This window comes from Cavia porcellus, unplaced genomic scaffold (assembly GCF_034190915.1).
Source record: "Cavia porcellus strain 051 isolate PalLab524CR breed Dunkin Hartley unplaced genomic scaffold, mCavPor4.1 scaffold_4, whole genome shotgun sequence".
NCBI classification, from domain to species: Eukaryota; Metazoa; Chordata; class Mammalia; order Rodentia; family Caviidae; genus Cavia; species Cavia porcellus.
In genome coordinates, this window is record NW_026947487.1 from 1,449,772 (window position 1) to 1,474,127 (window position 24,356).

A 24,356-nucleotide genomic window follows, 5' to 3' on the forward strand; every position below is an offset into this window, starting at 1 on the left:
ACCCCGTGATGTTTTTCTCACTCCTACTAGTGAATCTAATGTAACACACACCCATACTATGCGCACCACCCCGTGATGTTTTTCTCACTCCTACTAGTGAATCTAATGTAACACACACCCATACAATGCGCACCACCCCGTGATGTTTTTCTCACTCCTACTAGTGAATGTAATGTAACACACACCCATACAATTCGCACCACCCCGTGATGTTATTCTCACTCCTACTAGTGAATGTAATGTAACACACACCCATACAATGCGCACCACCCCGTGATGTTTTTCTCAGTCCTACTAGTGAATGTAACGTAACACACACCCATACAATGCGCACCACCCCGTGATATTTTTCTCACTCCTACTAGTGAATGTAACGTAACACACACCCATACAATGCGCACCACCCCGTGATGTTTTTCTCACTCCTACTAGTGAATGTAATGTAACACACACCCATACAATGCGCACCACCCCGTGATGTTTTTCTCACTCCTACTAGTGAATGTAATGTAACACACACCCATACAATGCGCACCACCCAGTGATGTTTTTCTCACTCCTACTAGTGAATGTAATGTACCACACACCCATACAATGCGCACCACCCCGTGATGTTTTTCTCACTCCTACTAGTGAATGTAATGTAACACACTCCCATACAATGCGCACCACCCCGTAATGTTTTTCTCACTCCTACTAGTGAATGTAATGTAACACACACCCATACAATGCGCACCACCCCGTGATGTTTTTCTCACTCCTACTAGTGAATGTAATGTAACACACACCCATACTATGCGCACCACCCCGTGATGTTTTTCTCACTCCTACTAGTGAATCTAATGTAACACACACCCATACAATGCGCACCACCCCGTGATGTTTTTCTCACTAGTACTAGTGAATGTAATGTAACACACACCCATACAATTCGCACCACCCCGTGATGTTTTTCTCACTCCTACTAGTGAATGTAATGTAACACACACCCATACAATGCGCACCACCCCGTGATATTTTTCTCACTCCTACTAGTGAATGTAATGTAACACACACCCATACAATGCGCACCACCCCGTGATGTTTTTCTCACTCCTACTAGTGAATGTAACGTAACACACACCCATACAATGCGCACCACCCCGTGATGTTTTTCTCACTCCTACTAGTGAATGTAATGTAACACACACCCATACAATGCGCACCACCCCGCGATGTTTTTCAGAAACCTATCCTACATTGCCACTGCATGTTCCCTGACCTCCCCATGCTGACCACCCCGCGGTGCTTTTCTCCATCCTACATTGCCACTCACTGCCTATCCTAATTCAGACCCTCCGATTCACACCACCCCGTGATGTTTTTCTCACTCCTAGTAGTGAATGTAATGTAACACACACCTATACAATGCGCACCACCCCGTGATGTTTTTCTCACTCCTACTAGTGAATGTAATGTAACACACACCCATACAATGCGCACCACCCCGTGATGTTTTTCTCACTCCTACTAGTGAATGTAATGTAACACACACCCATACAATGCGCACCACCCCGTGATGTTTTTCTCACTCCTACTAGTGAATGTAATGTAACACACACCCATACAATGCGCACCACCCCGTGATGTTTTTCTCACTCCTACTAGTGAATGTAATGTAACACACACCCATACAATGCGCACCACACCGTGCTGTTTTTCTCACTCCTACTAGTGAATGTAATGTAACACACACCCATACAATGCGCACCACACCGTGATGTTTTTCTCACTCCTACTAGTGAATGTAATGTAACACTCACCCATACAATGCGCACCACCCCTTGATGATTTTCTCACTCCTACTAGTGAATGTAATGTAACGCACACCCATACAATGCGCACCACCCCGTGATGTTTTTCTCACTCCTACTAGTGAATGTAATGTAACACACACCCATACAATGCGCACCACCCCGTGATGTTTTTCTCACTCCTACTAGTGAATGTAATGTAACACACACCCATACAATGTGCACCACCCCGTGATGTTTTTCTCACTCCTACTAGTGAATCTAATGTAACACACACCCATACAATTCGCACCACCCCGCGATGTTTTTCAGAAACCTATCCTACATTGCCACTGCATGTTTCCTGACCTCCCCTTGCTGACCACCCCGCGGTGCTTTTCTCCATCCTACATTGCCACTCACTGCGTATCCTAATTCAGACCCTCCGATTCACACCACCCCGTGATGTTTTTCTCACTCCTAGTAGTGAATGTAATGTAACACACACCCATACAATGCGCACCACCCCGTGATGTTTTTCTCACTCCTACTAGTGAATGTATCGTAACACACACCCATACAATGCGCACCACCCCGTGATGTTTTTCTCACTCCTACTAGTGAATGTAATGTAACACACACCCATACAATGCGCACCACCCCGCGATGTTTTTCAGAAACCTATCCTACATTGCCACTGCATGTTCCCTGACCTCCCCATGCTGACCACCCCGCGGTGCTTTTCTCCATCCTACATTGCCACTCACTGCCTATCCTAATTCAGACCCTCCGATTCACACCACCCCGTGATGTTTTTCTCACTCCTAGTAGTGAATGTCATGTAACACACACCTATACAATGCGCACCACCCCGTGATGTTTTTCTCACTCCTACTAGTGAATGTAATGTAACACACACCCATACAATGCGCACCACCTCGTGATGTTTTTCTCAGTCCTACTAGTGAATGTAATGTAACACACACCCATACAATGCGCACCACCCCGTGATGTTTTTCTCACTCCTACTAGTGAATGTAATGTAACACACACCCATACAATGCGCACCACACCGTGATGTTTTTCTCACCCCTAGTAGTGAATGTAATGTAACACACACCCATACAATGCGCACCACCCCGTGATGTTTTTCTCACTCCTACTAGTGAATGTAATGTAACACACACCCATACAATGCGCATCACCCCGTGATGTTTTTCTCACTCCTACTAGTGAATGTAATGTAACACACACCCATACAATGCGCACCACCCCGTGATGTTTTTCTCACTCCTACTAGTGAATGTAATGTACCACACACCCATACAATGCGCACCACCCCGTGATGTTTTTCTCACTCCTACTAGTGAATGTAATGTAACACACACCCATACAATGCGAACCACCCCGTGATGTTTTTCTCACTCCTACTAGTGAATGTAATGTAACACACACCCATAAAATGCGCACCACCCCGTGATGTTTTTCTCACTCCTACTAGAGAATGTAATGTAACACACACCCATACAATGCGCACCACCCCGTGATGTTTTTCTCACTCCTACTAGTGAATGTAATGTAACACACACCCATACAATGCGCACCACCCCGTGATGTTTTTCTCACTCCTACTAGTGAATGTAATGTAACACACACCCATACAATGCGCACCACCCCGTGATGTTTTTCTCACTCCTACTAGTGAATGTAATGTAACACACACCCATACAATGCGCACCACCCCGTGATGTTTTTCTCACTCCTACTAGTGAATGTAATGTACCACACACCCATACAATGCGCACCACCCCGTGATGTTTTTCTCACTCCTACTAGTGAATCTAATGTAACACACACCCATACAATGCGCACCACCCCGTGATGTTTTTCTCACTCCTACTAGTGAATGTAATGTAACACACACCCATACAATGCGCACCACCAAGTGATGTTTTTCTCACTCCTACTAGTGAATCTAATGTAACACACACCTATACTATGCGCACCACCCCGTGATGTTTTTCTCACTCCTACTACTGAATGTAATGTAACACACACCCATACAATGCGCACCACCCCGTGATGTTTTTCTCACTCCTACTAGTGAATGTAATGTACCACACACCCATACAATGCGCACCACCCCGTGATGTTTTTCTCACTCCTACTAGTGAATGTAATGTAACACACACCCATACAATGCGCACCACCCGTGATGTTTTTCTCACTCCTACTAGTGAATGTAACGTAACACACACCCATACAATGCGCACCAACCCGTGATGTTTTTCTCACTCCTACTAGTGAATGTAATGTAACACACACCCATACAATGCGCACCACCCCGCGATGTTTTTCAGAAACCTATCCTACATTGCCACTGCATGTTCCCTGACCTCCCCATGCTGACCACCCCGCGGTGCTTTTCTCCATCCTACATTGCCACTCACTGCCTATCCTAATTCAGACACTCTGATTCACACCACCCAGTGATGTTTTTCTCACTCCTAGTAGTGAATGTAATGTAACACACACCTATACAATGCGCACCACCCCGTGATGTTTTTCTCACTCCTACTAGTGAATGTAATGTAACACACACCCATACAATGCGCACCACCCCGTGATGTTTTTCTCACTCCTACTAGTGAATGTAATGTAACAAACACCAATACAATGCGCACCACCCCGTGATGTTTTTCTCACTCCTACTAGTGAATGTAATGTAACACACACCCATACAATGCGCACCACACCGTGATGTTTTTCTCACTCCTACTAGTGAATGTAATGTAACACACACCCATACAATGCGCACCACCCCGTGATGTTTTTCTCACTCCTACTAGTGAATCTAATGTAACACACACCCATACTATGCGCACCACCCCGTGATGTTTTTCTCACTCCTACTAGTGAATGTAATGTAACACACACCCATACATTTCGCACTACCCCGTGATGTTTTTCTCACTCCTACTAGTGAATGTAATGTAACACACACCCATACAATGCGCACCACCCCGTGATGTTTTTCTCACTCCTACTAGTGAATGTAATGTAACACACACCCATACAATGCGCACCACCCCGTGATGTTTTTCTCACTCCTACTAGTGAATGTAACGTAACACACACCCATACAATGCGCACCACCCCGTAATGTTTTTCTCACTCCTACTAGTGAATGTAATGTAACACACACCCATACAATGCACACCACCCCGTGATGTTTTTCTCACTCCGACTAGTGAATGTAACGTAACACACACCCATACAATGCGCACCACCCCGTGATGTTTTTCTCACTCCTACTAGTGAATGTAATGTAACACACACCCATACAATGCGCACCACCCCGTGATGTTTTTCTCACTCCCACTAGTGAATGTAATGTAACACACACCCATACAATGCGCACCACCCCGTGATGTTTTTCTCACTCCTACTAGTGAATGTAATGTACCACACACCCATACAATGCGCACCACCCCGTGATGTTTTTCTCACTCCTACTAGTGAATGTAATGTAACACACACCCATACAATGCGCACCACCCCGTGATGTTTTTCTCACTCCTACTAGTGAATGTAATGTAACACACACCCATACAATGCGCACCACCCCGCGATGTTTTTCAGAAACCTATCCTACATTGCCACTGCATGTTCCCTGACCTCCCCATGCTGACCAGCCCGCGGTGCTTTTCTCCATCCTACATTGCCACTCACTGCCTATCCTAATACAGACCATCCGATTCACAACATCCCGTGATGTTTTTCTCACTCCTAGTAGTGAATGTAATGTAACACACACCTATACAATGCGCACCACCCCGTGATGATTTTCTCACTCCTACTAGTGAATGTAATGTAACACACACCCATAAAATGCGCACCACCCCGTGATGTTTTTCTCACTCCTACTAGTGAATGTAATGTAACACACACCCATACAATGCGCACCACCCCGTGATGTTTTTCTCACTCCTACTAGTGAATGTAATGTAACACACACCCATACAATGCGCACCACACCGTGATGTTTTTCTCACTCCTACTAGTGAATGTAATGTAACACACACCCATACAATGCGCACCACACCGTGATGTTTTTCTCACTCCTACTAGTGAATGTAATGTAACACACACCCATACATTGCGCACCACCCCTTGATGATTTTCTCACTCCTACTAGTGAATGTAATGTAACACACACCCATACAATGCGCACCACCCCGTGATGTTTTTCTCACTCCTGCTAGAGAATGTAATGTAACACACACACATACAATGCGCACCACCCCGTGATGTTTTTCTCACTCCTACTAGTGAATGTAATGTAACACACACCCATACAATGCGCACCACCCCGTGATGTTTTTCTCACTCCTACTAGTCAATGTAATGTAACACACACCCATACAATGCGCACCACCCCGTGATGTTTTTCTCACTCCTACTAGTGAATGTAATGTAACACACACCCATACAATGCGCACCACCCCGTGATGTTTTTCTCACTCCTACTAGTGAATGTAATGTACCACACACCCATACAATGCGCACCACCACGTGATGTTTTTCTCACTCCTACTAGTGAATGTAATGTAACACACACCCATAAAATGCGCACCACCCCGTGATGTTTTTCTCACTCCTACTAGTGAATGTAATGTTACACACACCCATACAATGCGCACCACCCCGTGATGTTTTTCTCACTCCTACTAGTGAATCTAATGTAACACACACCCATACAATGCGCACCACCCCGTGATGTTTTTCTCACTAGTACTAGTGAATGTAATGTAACACACACCCATACAATTCGCACCACTTCGTGATGTTTTTCTCACTCCTACTAGTGAATGTAATGTAACACACACCCATACAATGCGCACCACCCCGTGATATTTTTCTCACTCCTACTAGTGAATGTAATGTAACACACACCCATACAATGCGCACCACCCCGTGATGTTTTTCTCACTCCTACTAGTGAATGTAACGTAACACACACCCATGCAATGCGCACCACCCCGTGATGTTTTTCTCACTCCTACTAGTGAATGTAATGTAACACACACCCATACAATGCGCACCACCCCGCGATGTTTTTCAGAAACCTATCCTACATTGCCACTGCATGTTCCCTGACCTCCCCATGCTGACCAGCCCGCGGTGCTTTTCTCCATCCTACATTGCCACTCACTGCCTATCCTAATACAGACCATCCGATTCACACCATCCCGTGATGTTTTTCTCACTCCTAGTAGTGAATGTAATGTAACACACACCTATACAATGCGCACCACCCCGTGATGATTTTCTCACTCCTACTAGTGAATGTAATGTAACACACACCCATAAAATGCGCACCACCCCGTGATGTTTTTCTCACTCCTACTAGTGAATGTAATGTAACACACACCCATACAATGCGCACCACCCCGTGATGTTTTTCTCACTCCTACTAGTGAATGTAATGTAACACACACCCATACAATGCGCACCACACCGTGATGTTTTTCTCACTCCTACTAGTGAATGTAATGTAACACACACCCATACAATGCGCACCACACCGTGATGTTTTTCTCACTCCTACTAGTGAATGTAATGTAACACACACCTATACAATGCGCACCACCCCTTGATGATTTTCTCACTCCTACTAGTGAATGTAATGTAACACACACCCATACAATGCGCACCACCCCGTGATGTTTTTCTCACTCCTGCTAGAGAATGTAATGTAACACACACACATACAATGCGCACCACCCCGTGATGTTTTTCTCACTCCTACTAGTGAATGTAATGTAACACACACCCATACAATGCGCACCACCCCGTGATGTTTTTCTCACTCCTACTAGTCAATGTAATGTAACACACACCCATACAATGCGCACCACCCCGTGATGTTTTTCTCACTCCTACTAGTGAATGTAATGTAACACACACCCATACAATGCGCACCACCCCGTGATGTTTTTCTCACTCCTACTAGTGAATGTAATGTACCACACACCCATACAATGCGCACCACCACGTGATGTTTTTCTCACTCCTACTAGTGAATGTAATGTAACACACACCCATAAAATGCGCACCACCCCGTGATGTTTTTCTCACTCCTACTAGTGAATGTAATGTTACACACACCCATAAAATGCGCACCACCCCGTGATGTTTTTCTCACTCCTACTAGTGAATCTAATGTAACACACACCCATACTATGCGCACCACCTCGTGATGTTTTTCTCACTCCTACTACTGAATGTAATGTAACACACACCCATACAATCCGCACCACCCCGTGATGTTTTTCTCACTCCTACTAGTGAATGTAATGTACCACACACCCATACAATGCGCACCACACCGTGATGTTTTTCTCACTCCTACTAGTGAATGTAATGCAACACACACCCATACAATGCGCACCACCCCTTGATGATTTTCTCACTCCTACTAGAGAATGTAATGTAACACACACCCATACAATGCGCACCACCCCGTGATGTTTTTCTCACTCCTACTAGTGAATGTAATGTAACACACACCCATACAATGCGCCCCAGCCCGCGATGTTTTTCAGAAACCAATCCTACATTGCCACTGCATGTTCCCTGACCTCCCCATGCTGACCACCCCGCGATGCTTTTCTCCATCCTACATTGCCACTCACTGCCTATCCTAATTCAGACCCTCCGATTCACACCACCCCGTGATGTTTTTCTCACTCCTAGTAGTGAATGTAATGTAACACACACCTATACAATGTGCACCACCCCGTGATGTTTTTCTCACTCCTACTAGTGAATGTAATGTAACACACACCCATACAATGCGCACCACCCCGTGATGTTTTTCTCACTCCTACTAGTGAATGTAATGTAACACACACCCATACAATGCGCACCACCCCGTGATGTTTTTCTCACTCCTACTAGTGAATGTAATGTAACACACACCCATACAATGCGCACCACCCCGTGATGTTTTTCTCACTCCTACTAGTGAATGTAATGTAACACACACCCATACAATGCGCACCACACCGTGCTGTTTTTCTCACTCCTACTAGTGAATGTAATGTAACACACACCCATACAATGCGCACCACACCGTGATGTTTTTCTCACTCCTACTAGTGAATGTAATGTAACACACACCCATACAATGCCCACCACCCCTTGATGATTTTCTCACTCCTACTAGTGAATGTAATGTAACGCACACCCATACAATGCGCACCACCCCGTGATGTTTTTCTCACTCCTACTAGTGAATGTAATGTAACACACACCCATACAATGCGCACCACCCCGTGATGTTTTTCTCACTCCTACTAGTGAATGTAATGTAACACACAGCCATACAATGCGCACCACACCGTGATGTTTTTCTCACTCCTACTAGTGAATCTAATGTAACACACACCCATACAATGCGCACCACCCCGCGATGTTTTTCAGAAACCTATCCTACATTGCCACTGCATGTTTCCTGACATCCCCTTGCTGACCACCCCGCGGTGCTTTTCTCCATCCTACATTGCCACTCACTGCGTATCCTAATTCAGACCCTCCGATTCACACCACCCCGTGATGTTTTTCTCACTCCTAGTAGTGAATGTAATGTAACACACACTCATACAATGCGCACCACACTGTGATGTTTTTCTCACTCCTATTAGTGAATGTAATGTAACACACACCCATACAATGCGCACCACCCCGTGATGTTTTTCTCACTCCTACTAGTGAATGTAATGTAACACACACCCATACAATGCCCACCACCCCGTGATGATTTTCTCACTCCTACTAGTGAATGTAATGTAACACACACCCATACAATGCGCACCACACCGTGATGTTTTTCTCACTCCTACTAGTGAATGTAATGTAACACAAACCCATACAATGCGCACCACCCCGTGATGTGTTTCTCACTCCTACTAGTGAATGTAATGTAACACACACCCATACAATGCGCACCACCCCGTGATATTTTTCTCACCCCTACTAGTGAATGTAATGTAACACACCGATACAATGCGCACCACCCCGTGATGTTTTTCTCACTCCTACTAGTGAATGTAATGTAACACACACCCATACAATGCGCACCACCCCGCGATGTTTTTCTCACTCCTACTAGTGAATGTAATGTAACACACACCCATACAATGCGCACCACCCCGCGATGTTTTTCTCACTCCTACTAGTGAATGTAATGTAACACACACCCATACAATGCGCACCACCCCGTGATGTTTTTCTCACTCCTACTAGTGAATGTAATGTAACACACACCCATACAATGCGCACCACCCTGTGATGTTTTTCTCACTCCTACTAGTGAATGTAATGTAACACACACCCATACAATGCGCACCACCCTGTGATGTTTTTCTCACTCCTACTAGTGAATGTAATGTAACACACACCCATACAATGCGCACCACCCTGTGATGTTTTTCTCACTCCTACTAGTGAATGTAATGTAACACACACCCATACAATGCGCACCACCCCGTGATGTTTTTCTCACTCCTACTAGTGAATGTAATTTAACACACACCCATACTATGCGCACCACCCCGTGATGTTTTTCTCACTCCTACTAGTGAATGTAATGTAACATACACCCATACAATGCGCACTAACCCGTGATGTTTTTCTCACTCCTACTAGTGATTGTAATGTAACACACACCCATACATTGCGCACCACCCCTTGATGATTTTCTCACTCCTACTAGTGAATGTAATGTAACACACACCCATACAATGCGCACCACCCCGTGATGTTTTTCTCACTCCTGCTAGAGAATGTAATGTAACACACACACATACAATGCGCACCACCCCGTGATGTTTTTCTCACTCCTACTAGTGAATGTAATGTAACACACACCCATACAATGCGCACCACCCCGTGATGTTTTTCTCACTCCTACTAGTCAATGTAATGTAACACACACCCATACAATGCGCACCACCCCGTGATGTTTTTCTCACTCCTACTAGTGAATGTAATGTAACACACACCCATACAATGCGCACCACCCCGTGATGTTTTTCTCACTCCTACTAGTGAATGTAATGTACCACACACCCATACAATGCGCACCACCACGTGATGTTTTTCTCACTCCTACTAGTGAATGTAATGTAACACACACCCATAAAATGCGCACCACCCCGTGATGTTTTTCTCACTCCTACTAGTGAATGTAATGTTACACACACCCATACAATGCGCACCACCCCGTGATGTTTTTCTCACTCCTACTAGTGAATCTAATGTAACACACACCCATACAATGCGCACCACCCCGTGATGTTTTTCTCACTAGTACTAGTGAATGTAATGTAACACACACCCATACAATTCGCACCACTTCGTGATGTTTTTCTCACTCCTACTAGTGAATGTAATGTAACACACACCCATACAATGCGCACCACCCCGTGATATTTTTCTCACTCCTACTAGTGAATGTAATGTAACACACACCCATACAATGCGCACCACCCCGTGATGTTTTTCTCACTCCTACTAGTGAATGTAACGTAACACACACCCATGCAATGCGCACCACCCCGTGATGTTTTTCTCACTCCTACTAGTGAATGTAATGTAACACACACCCATACAATGCGCACCACCCCGCGATGTTTTTCAGAAACCTATCCTACATTGCCACTGCATGTTCCCTGACCTCCCCATGCTGACCAGCCCGCGGTGCTTTTCTCCATCCTACATTGCCACTCACTGCCTATCCTAATACAGACCATCCGATTCACACCATCCCGTGATGTTTTTCTCACTCCTAGTAGTGAATGTAATGTAACACACACCTATACAATGCGCACCACCCCGTGATGATTTTCTCACTCCTACTAGTGAATGTAATGTAACACACACCCATAAAATGCGCACCACCCCGTGATGTTTTTCTCACTCCTACTAGTGAATGTAATGTAACACACACCCATACAATGCGCACCACCCCGTGATGTTTTTCTCACTCCTACTAGTGAATGTAATGTAACACACACCCATACAATGCGCACCACACCGTGATGTTTTTCTCACTCCTACTAGTGAATGTAATGTAACACACACCCATACAATGCGCACCACACCGTGATGTTTTTCTCACTCCTACTAGTGAATGTAATGTAACACACACCTATACAATGCGCACCACCCCTTGATGATTTTCTCACTCCTACTAGTGAATGTAATGTAACACACACCCATACAATGCGCACCACCCCGTGATGTTTTTCTCACTCCTGCTAGAGAATGTAATGTAACACACACACATACAATGCGCACCACCCCGTGATGTTTTTCTCACTCCTACTAGTGAATGTAATGTAACACACACCCATACAATGCGCACCACCCCGTGATGTTTTTCTCACTCCTACTAGTCAATGTAATGTAACACACACCCATACAATGCGCACCACCCCGTGATGTTTTTCTCACTCCTACTAGTGAATGTAATGTAACACACACCCATACAATGCGCACCACCCCGTGATGTTTTTCTCACTCCTACTAGTGAATGTAATGTACCACACACCCATACAATGCGCACCACCACGTGATGTTTTTCTCACTCCTACTAGTGAATGTAATGTAACACACACCCATAAAATGCGCACCACCCCGTGATGTTTTTCTCACTCCTACTAGTGAATGTAATGTTACACACACCCATAAAATGCGCACCACCCCGTGATGTTTTTCTCACTCCTACTAGTGAATCTAATGTAACACACACCCATACTATGCGCACCACCTCGTGATGTTTTTCTCACTCCTACTACTGAATGTAATGTAACACACACCCATACAATCCGCACCACCCCGTGATGTTTTTCTCACTCCTACTAGTGAATGTAATGTACCACACACCCATACAATGCGCACCACACCGTGATGTTTTTCTCACTCCTACTAGTGAATGTAATGCAACACACACCCATACAATGCGCACCACCCCTTGATGATTTTCTCACTCCTACTAGAGAATGTAATGTAACACACACCCATACAATGCGCACCACCCCGTGATGTTTTTCTCACTCCTACTAGTGAATGTAATGTAACACACACCCATACAATGCGCCCCAGCCCGCGATGTTTTTCAGAAACCAATCCTACATTGCCACTGCATGTTCCCTGACCTCCCCATGCTGACCACCCCGCGATGCTTTTCTCCATCCTACATTGCCACTCACTGCCTATCCTAATTCAGACCCTCCGATTCACACCACCCCGTGATGTTTTTCTCACTCCTAGTAGTGAATGTAATGTAACACACACCTATACAATGTGCACCACCCCGTGATGTTTTTCTCACTCCTACTAGTGAATGTAATGTAACACACACCCATACAATGCGCACCACCCCGTGATGTTTTTCTCACTCCTACTAGTGAATGTAATGTAACACACACCCATACAATGCGCACCACCCCGTGATGTTTTTCTCACTCCTACTAGTGAATGTAATGTAACACACACCCATACAATGCGCACCACCCCGTGATGTTTTTCTCACTCCTACTAGTGAATGTAATGTAACACACACCCATACAATGCGCACCACACCGTGCTGTTTTTCTCACTCCTACTAGTGAATGTAATGTAACACACACCCATACAATGCGCACCACACCGTGATGTTTTTCTCACTCCTACTAGTGAATGTAATGTAACACACACCCATACAATGCCCACCACCCCTTGATGATTTTCTCACTCCTACTAGTGAATGTAATGTAACGCACACCCATACAATGCGCACCACCCCGTGATGTTTTTCTCACTCCTACTAGTGAATGTAATGTAACACACACCCATACAATGCGCACCACCCCGTGATGTTTTTCTCACTCCTACTAGTGAATGTAATGTAACACACAGCCATACAATGCGCACCACACCGTGATGTTTTTCTCACTCCTACTAGTGAATCTAATGTAACACACACCCATACAATGCGCACCACCCCGCGATGTTTTTCAGAAACCTATCCTACATTGCCACTGCATGTTTCCTGACATCCCCTTGCTGACCACCCCGCGGTGCTTTTCTCCATCCTACATTGCCACTCACTGCGTATCCTAATTCAGACCCTCCGATTCACACCACCCCGTGATGTTTTTCTCACTCCTAGTAGTGAATGTAATGTAACACACACTCATACAATGCGCACCACACTGTGATGTTTTTCTCACTCCTATTAGTGAATGTAATGTAACACACACCCATACAATGCGCACCACCCCGTGATGTTTTTCTCACTCCTACTAGTGAATGTAATGTAACACACACCCATACAATGCCCACCACCCCGTGATGATTTTCTCACTCCTACTAGTGAATGTAATGTAACACACACCCATACAATGCGCACCACACCGTGATGTTTTTCTCACTCCTACTAGTGAATGTAATGTAACACAAACCCATACAATGCGCACCACCCCGTGATGTGTTTCTCACTCCTACTAGTGAATGTAATGTAACACACACCCATACAATGCGCACCACCCCGTGATATTTTTCTCACCCCTACTAGTGAATGTAATGTAACACACCGATACAATGCGCACCACCCCGTGATGTTTTTCTCACTCCTACTAGTGAATGTAATGTAACACACACCCATACAATGCGCACCACCCCGCGATGTTTTTCTCACTCCTACTAGTGAATGTAATGTAACACACACCCATACAATGCGCACCACCCCGCGATGTTTTTCTCACTCCTACTAGTGAATGTAATGTAACACACACCCATACAATGCGCACCACCCCGTGATGTTTTTCTCACTCCTACTAGTGAATGTAATGTAACACACACCCATACAATGCGCACCACCCTGTGATGTTTTTCTCACTCCTACTAGTGAATGTAATGTAACACACACCCATACAATGCGCACCACCCTGTGATGTTTTTCTCACTCCTACTAGTGAATGTAATGTAACACACACCCATACAATGCGCACCACCCTGTGATGTTTTTCTCACTCCTACTAGTGAATGTAATGTAACACACACCCATACAATGCGCACCACCCCGTGATGTTTTTCTCACTCCTACTAGTGAATGTAATTTAACACACACCCATACTATGCGCACCACCCCGTGATGTTTTTCTCACTCCTACTAGTGAATGTAATGTAACATACACCCATACAATGCGCACTAACCCGTGATGTTTTTCTCACTCCTACTAGTGATTGTAATGTAACACACACCCATAAAATGCGCACCACCCCGTGATGTTTTTCTCACTCCTACTAGTGAATGTAATGTAACACACACCCATACAATGCGCACCACCCCGTGATGTTTTTCTCACTCCTACTAGTGAATGTAATGTAACACAAATCCATACAATGCGCACCACCCCGTGATGTTTTTCTCACTCCTACTAGTGAATGTAATGTAACACACCCCCATACAATGCGCACCACCCCGTGATGTTTTTCTCACTCCTACTAGTGAATGTAATGTAACACACACCCATACAATGCGCACCACCCCGCGATGTTTTTCAGAAACCTATCCTACATTGCCACTGCATGTTCCCTGACCTCCCCATGCTGACCACCCCGCGGTGCTTTTCTCCATCCTACATTGCCACTCACTGCCTATCCTAATTCAGACCCTCCGATTCACACCACCCCGTGATGTTTTTCTCACTCCTAGTAGTGAATGTCATGTAACACACACCTATACAATGCGCACCACCCCGTGATGTTTTTCTCACTCCTACTAGTGAATGTAATGTAACACACACCCATACAATGCGCACCACCTCGTGATGTTTTTCTCAGTCCTACTAGTGAATGTAATGTAACACACACCCATACAATGCGCACCACCCCGTGATGTTTTTCTCACTCCTACTAGTGAATGTAATGTAACACACACCCATACAATGCGCACCACACCGTGATGTTTTTCTCACTCCTACTAGTGAATGTAATGTAACACACACCCATACAATGCGCACCACCCCGTGATGTTTTTCTCACTCCTACTAGTGAATGTAATGTAACACACACCCATACAATGCGCACCACCCCGTGATGTTTTTCTCACTCCTACTAGTGAATGTAATGTAACACACACCCATACAATGCGCACCACCCCGTGATGTTTTTCTCACTCCTACTAGTGAATGTAATGTACCACACACCCATACAATGCGCACCACCCCGTGATGTTTTTCTCACTCCTACTAGTGAATGTAATGTAACACACACCCATACAATGCGCACCACCCCGTGATGTTTTTCTCACTCCTACTAGTGAATGTAATGTAACACACACCCATAAAATGCGCACCACCCCGTGATGTTTTTCTCACTCCTACTAGAGAATGTAATGTAACACACACCCATACAATGCGCACCACCCCGTGATGTTTTTCTGACTCCTACTAGTGAATGTAATGTAACACACACCCATACAATGCGCACCACCCCGTGATGTTTTTCTCACTCCTACTAGTGAATGTAATGTAACACACACCCATACAATGCGCACCACCCCGTGATGTTTTTCTCACTCCTACTAGTGAATGTAATGTAACACACACCCATACAATGCGCACCACCCCGTGATGTTTTTCTCACTCCTACTAGTGAATGTAATGTACCACACACCCATACAATGCGCACCACCCCGTGATGTTTTTCTCACTCCTACTAGTGAATCTAATGTAACACACACCCATACAATGCGCACCACCCCGTGATGTTTTTCTCACTCCTACTAGTGAATGTAATGTAACACACACCCATACAATGCGCACCACCCCGTGATGTTTTTCTCACTCCTACTAGTGAATCTAATGTAACACACACCTATACTATGCGCACCACCCCGTGATGTTTTTCTCACTCCTACTACTGAATGTAATGTAACACACACCCATACAATGCGCACCACCCCGTGATGTTTTTCTCACTCCTACTAGTGAATGTAATGTACCACACACCCATACAATGCGCACCACCCCGTGATGTTTTTCTCACTCCTACTAGTGAATGTAATGTAACACACACCCATACAATGCGCACCACCTCGTGATGTTTCTCTCACTCCTACTAGTGAATGTAATGTAACACACACCCATACAATGCGCACCACCCGTGATGTTTTTCTCACTCCTACTAGTGAATGTAACGTAACACACACCCATACAATGCGCACCACCCCGTGATGTTTTTCTCACTCCTACTAGTGAATGTAATGTAACACACACCCATACAATGCGCACCACCCCGCGATGTTTTTCAGAAACCTATCCTACATTGCCACTGCATGTTCCCTGACCTCCCCATGCTGACCACCCCGCGGTGCTTTTCTCCATCCTACATTGCCACTCACTGCCTATCCTAATTCAGACACTCCGATTCACACCACCCAGTGATGTTTTTCTCACTCCTAGTAGTGAATGTAATGTAACACACACCTATACAATGCGCACCACCCCGTGATGTTTTTCTCACTCCTACTAGTGAATGTAATGTAACACACACCCATACAATGCGCACCACCCCGTGATGTTTTTCTCACTCCTACTAGTGAATGTAATGTAACAAACACCCATACAATGCGCACCACCCCGTGATGTTTTTCTCACTCCTACTAGTGAATGTAATGTAACACACACCCATACAATGCGCACCACACCGTGATGTTTTTCTCACTCCTACTAGTGAATGTAATGTAACACACACCCATACAATGCGCACCACCCCGTGATGTTTTTCTCACTCCTACTAGTGAATCTAATGTAACACACACCCATACTATGCGCACCACCCCTTGATGTTTTTCTCACTCCTACTAGTGAATCTAATGTAACACACACCCATACAATGCGCACCACCCCGTGATGTTTTTCTCACTCCTACTAGTGAATGTAATGTAACACACACCCATACAATTCGCACCACCCCGTGATGTTTTTCTCACTCGTACTAGTGAATGTAATGTAACACACACCCATACAATGCGCACCACCCCGTGATGTTTTTCTCACTCGTACTAGTGAATGTAATGTAACACACACCCATACAATGCGCACCACCCCGTGATGTTTTTCTCACTCCTACTAGTGAATGTAACGTAACACACACCCATACAATGCGCACCACCCCGTGATGTTATTCTCACTCCTACTAGTGAATGTAACGTAACACACACCCATACAATGCGCACCACCCCGTGATGTTTTTCTCACTCCTACTAGTGAATGTAATGTACCACACACCCATACAATGCGCACCACCCCGTGATGTTTTTCTCACTCCTACTAGTGAATGTAATGTAACACACACCCATACAATGCGCACCACCCCGTGATGTTTTTCTCACTCCTACTAGTGAATGTAATGTAACACACACCCATACAATGCGCACCACCCCGTGATGTTTTTCTCACTCCTACTAGTGAATCTAATGTAACACACACCCATACAATGCGCACCACCCCGTGATGTTTTTCTCACTCCTACTAGTGAATCTAATGTAACACACACCAATACTATGCGCACCACCCCGTGATGTTTTTCTCACTCCTACTACTGAATGTAATGTAACACACACCCATACAATGCGCACCACCCCGTGATGTTTTTCTCACTCCTACTAGTGAATGTAATGTACCACACACCCATACAATGCGCACCACCCCTTGATGATTTTCTCACTCCTACTAGTGAATGTAATGTAACACACACCCATACAATGCGCACCACCCCGTGATGCTTTTCTCACTCCTACTAGAGAATGTAATGTAACACACACCCATACAATGCGCACCACCCCGTGATGTTTTTCTCACTCCTACTAGTGAATGTAATGTAACACACACCCATACAATGCGCACCACCCCGTGATGTTTTTCTCACTCCTACTAGTGAATGTAATGTAACACACACCCATACAATACGCACCACCCCGTGATGTTTTTCTCACTCCTACTAGTGAATGTGATGTACCACACACCCATACAATGCGCACCACCCCGTGATGTTTTTCTCACTCCTACTAGTGAATGTAATGTAACACACACCCATGAAATGCGCACCACCCCGTGATGTTTTTCTCACTCCTACTAGTGAATGTAATGTACCACACACCCATACAATGCGCACCACCCCGTGATGTTTTTCTCACTCCTACTAGTGAATGATATGTAACACACACCCATACAATGCGCACCACCCCGTGATGTTTTTCTCACTCCTACTAGTGAATGTAATGTAACACACACCCATACAATGCGCACCACCCCGTGATGTTTTTCTCACTCCTCCTAGTGAATGTAACGTAACACACACCCATACAATGCGCACCACCCCGTGATGTTTTTCTCACTCCTACTAGTGAATGTAATGTAACACACACCCATACAATGCGCACCACCCCGCGATGTTTTTCAGAAACCTATCCTACATTGCCACTGCATGTTCCCTGACCTCCCCATGCTGACCACCCCGCGGTGCTTTTCTCCATCCTACATTGCCACTCACTACCTATCCTAATTCAGACCCTCCGATTCACACCACCCCGTGATGTTTTTCTCACTCCTAGTAGTGAATGTAATGTAACACACACCTATACAATGCGCACCACCCCGTGATGTTTTTCTCACTCCTACTAGTGAATGTAATGTAACACACACCCATACAATGCGCACCACCCCGTGATGTTTTTCTCACTCCTACTAGTGAATGTAATGTAACACACACCCATACAATGCGCACCACACCGTGATGTTTTTCTCACTCCTACTAGTGAATGTAATGTAACACACACCCATACAATGCGCACCACCCCGTGATGTTTTTCTCACTCCTACTAGTGAATCTAATGTAACACACACCCATACTATGCGCACCACCCCGTGATGTTTTTCTCACTCCTACTAGTGAATCTAATGTAACACACACCCATACAATGCGCACCACCCCGTGATGTTTTTCTCACTCCTACTAGTGAATGTAATGTAACACACACCCATACAATTCGCACCACCCCGTGATGTTTTTCTCACTCCTACTAGTGAATGTAATGTAACACACACCCATAAAATGTGCACCACCCCGTGATGTTTTTCTCACTCCTACTAGTGAATGTAATGTAACACACACCCATACAATGCGCACCACCCCGTGATATTTTTCTCACTCCTACTAGTGAATGTAATGTAACACACACCCATACAATGCGCACCACCCCGTGATGTTTTTCTCACTCCTACTAGTGAATGTAACGTAACACACACCCATACAATGCGCACCACCCCGTGATGTTTTTCTCACTCCTACTAGTGAATGTAACGTAACACACACCCATACAATGCGCACCACCACGTGATGTTTTTCTCACTCCTACTAGTGAATGTAACGTAACACACACCCATACAATGCGCACCACCCCGTGATGTTTTTCTCACTCCTACTAGTGAATGTAACGTAACACACACCCATACAATGCGCACCACCCCGTGATGTTATTCTCACTCCTACTAGTGAATGTAACGTAACACACACCCATACAATGCGCACCACCCCGTGATGTTTTTCTCACTCCTACTAGTGAATGTAATGTACGACACACCCATACAATGCGCACCACCCCGTGATGTTTTTCTCACTCCTACTAGTGAATGTAATGTAACACACACCCATACAATGCGCACCACCCCGTGATGTTTTTCTCACTCCTACTAGTGAATGTAATGTAACACACACCCATACAATGCGCACCACCCCGTGATGTTTTTCTCACTCCTACTAGTGAATCTAATGTAACACACACCCATACTATGCGCACCACCCCGTGATGTTTTTCTCACTCCTACTAGTGAATCTAATGTAACACACACCCATACAATGCGCACCACCCCGTGATGTTTTTCTCACTCCTACTAGTGAATGTAATGTAACACACACCCATACAATTCGCACCACCCCGTGATGTTTTTCTCACTCCTACTAGTGAATGTAATGTAACACACACCCATACAATGCGCACCACCCCGTGATGTTTTTCTCACTCCTACTAGTGAATGTAATGTAACACACACCCATACAATGCGCACCACCCCGTGATGTTTTTCTCACTCCTACTAGTGAATGTAACGTAACACACACCCATACAATGCGCACCACCCCGTGATGTTTTTCTCACTCCTACTAGTGAATGTAACGTAACACACACCCATACAATGCGCACCACCCCGTGATGTTTTTCTCACTCCTACTAGTGAATGTAACGTAACACACACCCATACAATGCGCACCACCCCGTGATGTTTTTCTCACTCCTACTAGAGAATGTAATGTAACACACACCCATACAATGCGCACCACCCCGTGATGTTTTTCTCACTCCTACTAGTGAATGTAATGTAACACACACCCATACAATGCGCACCACCCCGTGATGTTTTTCTCACTCCTACTAGTGAATGTAATGTAACACACACCCATACAATGCGCACCACCCCGTGATGTTTTTCTCACTCCTACTACTGAATGTAATGTAACACACACCCATACAATGCGCACCACCCCGTGATGTTTTTCTCACTCCTACTAGTGAATGTAATGTAACACACACCCATACAATGCGCACCACCCCGTGATGTTTTTCTCACTCCTACTAGTGAATGTAATGTACCACACACCCATACAATGCGCACCACCATGTGATGTTTTTCTCACTCCTACAAGTGAATGTAATGTACCACACACCCATACAATGCGCACCACCCCGTGATGTTTTTCTCACTCCTACTAGTGAATCTAATGTAACACACACCAATACTATGCGCACCACCCCGTGATGTTTTTCTCACTCCTACTACTGAATGTAATGTAACACACACCCATACAATGCGCACCACCCCGTGATGTTTTTCTCACTCCTACTAGTGAATGTAATGTACCACACACCCATACAATGCGCACCACCCCGTGATGTTTTTCTCACTCCTACTAGTGAATGTAATGTACCACACACCCATACAATGCGCACCACCCCTTGATGTTTTTCTCACTCCTCCTAGTGAATGTAACGTAACACACACCCATACAATGCGCACCACCCCGTGATGTTTTTCTCACTCCTACTAGTGAATCTAATGTAACACACACCCATACTATGCGCACCACCCCGTGATGTTTTTCTCACTCCTACTACTGAATGTAATGTAACACACACCCATACAATGCGCACCACGCCGTGATGTTTTTCTCACTCCTACTAGTGAATGTAATGTACCACACACCCATACAATGCGCACCACCCCGTGATGTTTTTCTCACTCCTAGTAGTGAATGTAATGTAACACACACCCATACAATGCGCACCACCCCGTGATGTTTTTCTCACTCCTACTAGTGAATGTAATGTAACACACACTCATACAATGCGCACCACCCCGTGATGTTTTTCTCACTCCTCCTAGTGAATGTAACGTAACACACACCCATACAATGCGCACCACCCCGTGATGTTTTTCTCACTCCTACTAGTGAATGTAATGTAACACACACCCATACAATGCGCACCACCCCGCGATGTTTTTCAGAAACCTATCCTACATTGCCACTGCATGTTCCCTGACCTCCCCATGCTGACCACCCCGCGGTGCTTTTCTCCATCCTACATTGCCACTCACTCCCTATCCTAATTCAGACCCTCCGATTCACACCACCCCGTGATGTTTTTCTCACTCCTAGTAGTGAATGTAATGTAACACACACCTATACAATGCGCACCACCCCGTGATGTTTTTCTCACTCCTACTAGTGAATGTAATGTAACACACACCCATACAATGCGCACCACCCCGTAATGTTTTTCTCACTCCTACTAGCGAATGTAATGTAACACACACCCATACAATGCGCACCACCCCGTGATGTTTTTCTCACTCCTACTAGTGAATGTAATGTAACACACACCCATACAATGCGCACCACACCGTGATGTTTTTCTCACTCCTACTAGTGAATGTAATGTAACACACACCCATACAATGCGCACCACCCCGTGATGTTTTTCTCACTCCTACTAGTGAATCTAATGTAACACACACCCATACTATGCGCACCACCCCGTGATGTTTTTCTCACTCCTACTAGTGAATCTAATGTAACACACACCCATACAATGCGCACCACCCCGTGATGTTTTTCTCACTCCTACTAGTGAATCTAATGTAACACACACCCATACTATGCACACCACCCCGTGATGTTTTTCTCACTCCTACTAGTGAATCTAATGTAACACACACCCATACAATGCGCACCACCCCGTGATGTTTTTCTCACTCCTACTAGTGAATGTAATGTAACACACACCCATACAATGCGCACCACCCCGTGATGTTTTTCTCACTCCTACTAGTGAATGTAATGTAACACACACCCATACAATGCGCACCACCCCGTGATGTTTTTCTCACTCCTACTAGTGAATGTAACGTAACACACACCCATACAATGCGCACCACCCCGTGATGTTTTTCTCACTCCTACTAGTGAATGTAATGTAACACACACCCATACAATGCGCACCACCCCGTGATGTTTTTCTCACTCCTACTAGTGAATGTAATGTAACACACACCCATACAATGCGCACCACCCCGTGATGTTTTTCTCACTCCTACTAGTGAATGTAACGTAACACACACCCATACAATGCGCACCACCCCGTGATGTTTTTCTCACGCCTACTAGTGAATGTAACGTAACACACACCCATACAATGCGCACCACCCCGTGATGTTTTTCTCACTCCTCCTAGTGAATGTAACGTAACACACACCCATACAATGCGCACCACCCCGTGATGTTTTTCTCACTCCTACTAGTGAATGTAATGTAACACACACCCATACAATGCGCACCACCCCGCGATGTTTTTCAGAAACCTATCCTACATTGCCACTGCATGTTCCCTGACCTCCCCATGCTGACCACCCCGCGGTGCTTTTCTCCATCCTACATTGCCACTCACTCCCTATCCTAATTCAGACCCTCCGATTCACACCACCCCGTGATGTTTTTCTCACTCCTAGTAGTGAATGTAATGTAACACACACCTATACAATGCGCACCACCCCGTGATGTTTTTCTCACTCCTACTAGTGAATGTAATGTAACACACACCCATACAATGCGCACCACCCCGTAATATTTTTCTCACTCCTACTAGCGAATGTAATGTAACACACACCCATACAATGCGCACCACCCCGTGATGTTTTTCTCACTCCTACTAGTGAATGTAATGTAACACACACCCATACTATGCGCACCACCCCGTGATGTTTTTCTCACTCCTACTAGTGAATCTAATGTAACACACACCCATACAATGCGCACCACCCCGTGATGTTTTTCTCAATCCTACTAGTGAATCTAATGTAACACACACCCATACTATGCACACCACCCCGTGATGTTTTTCTCACTCCTACTAGT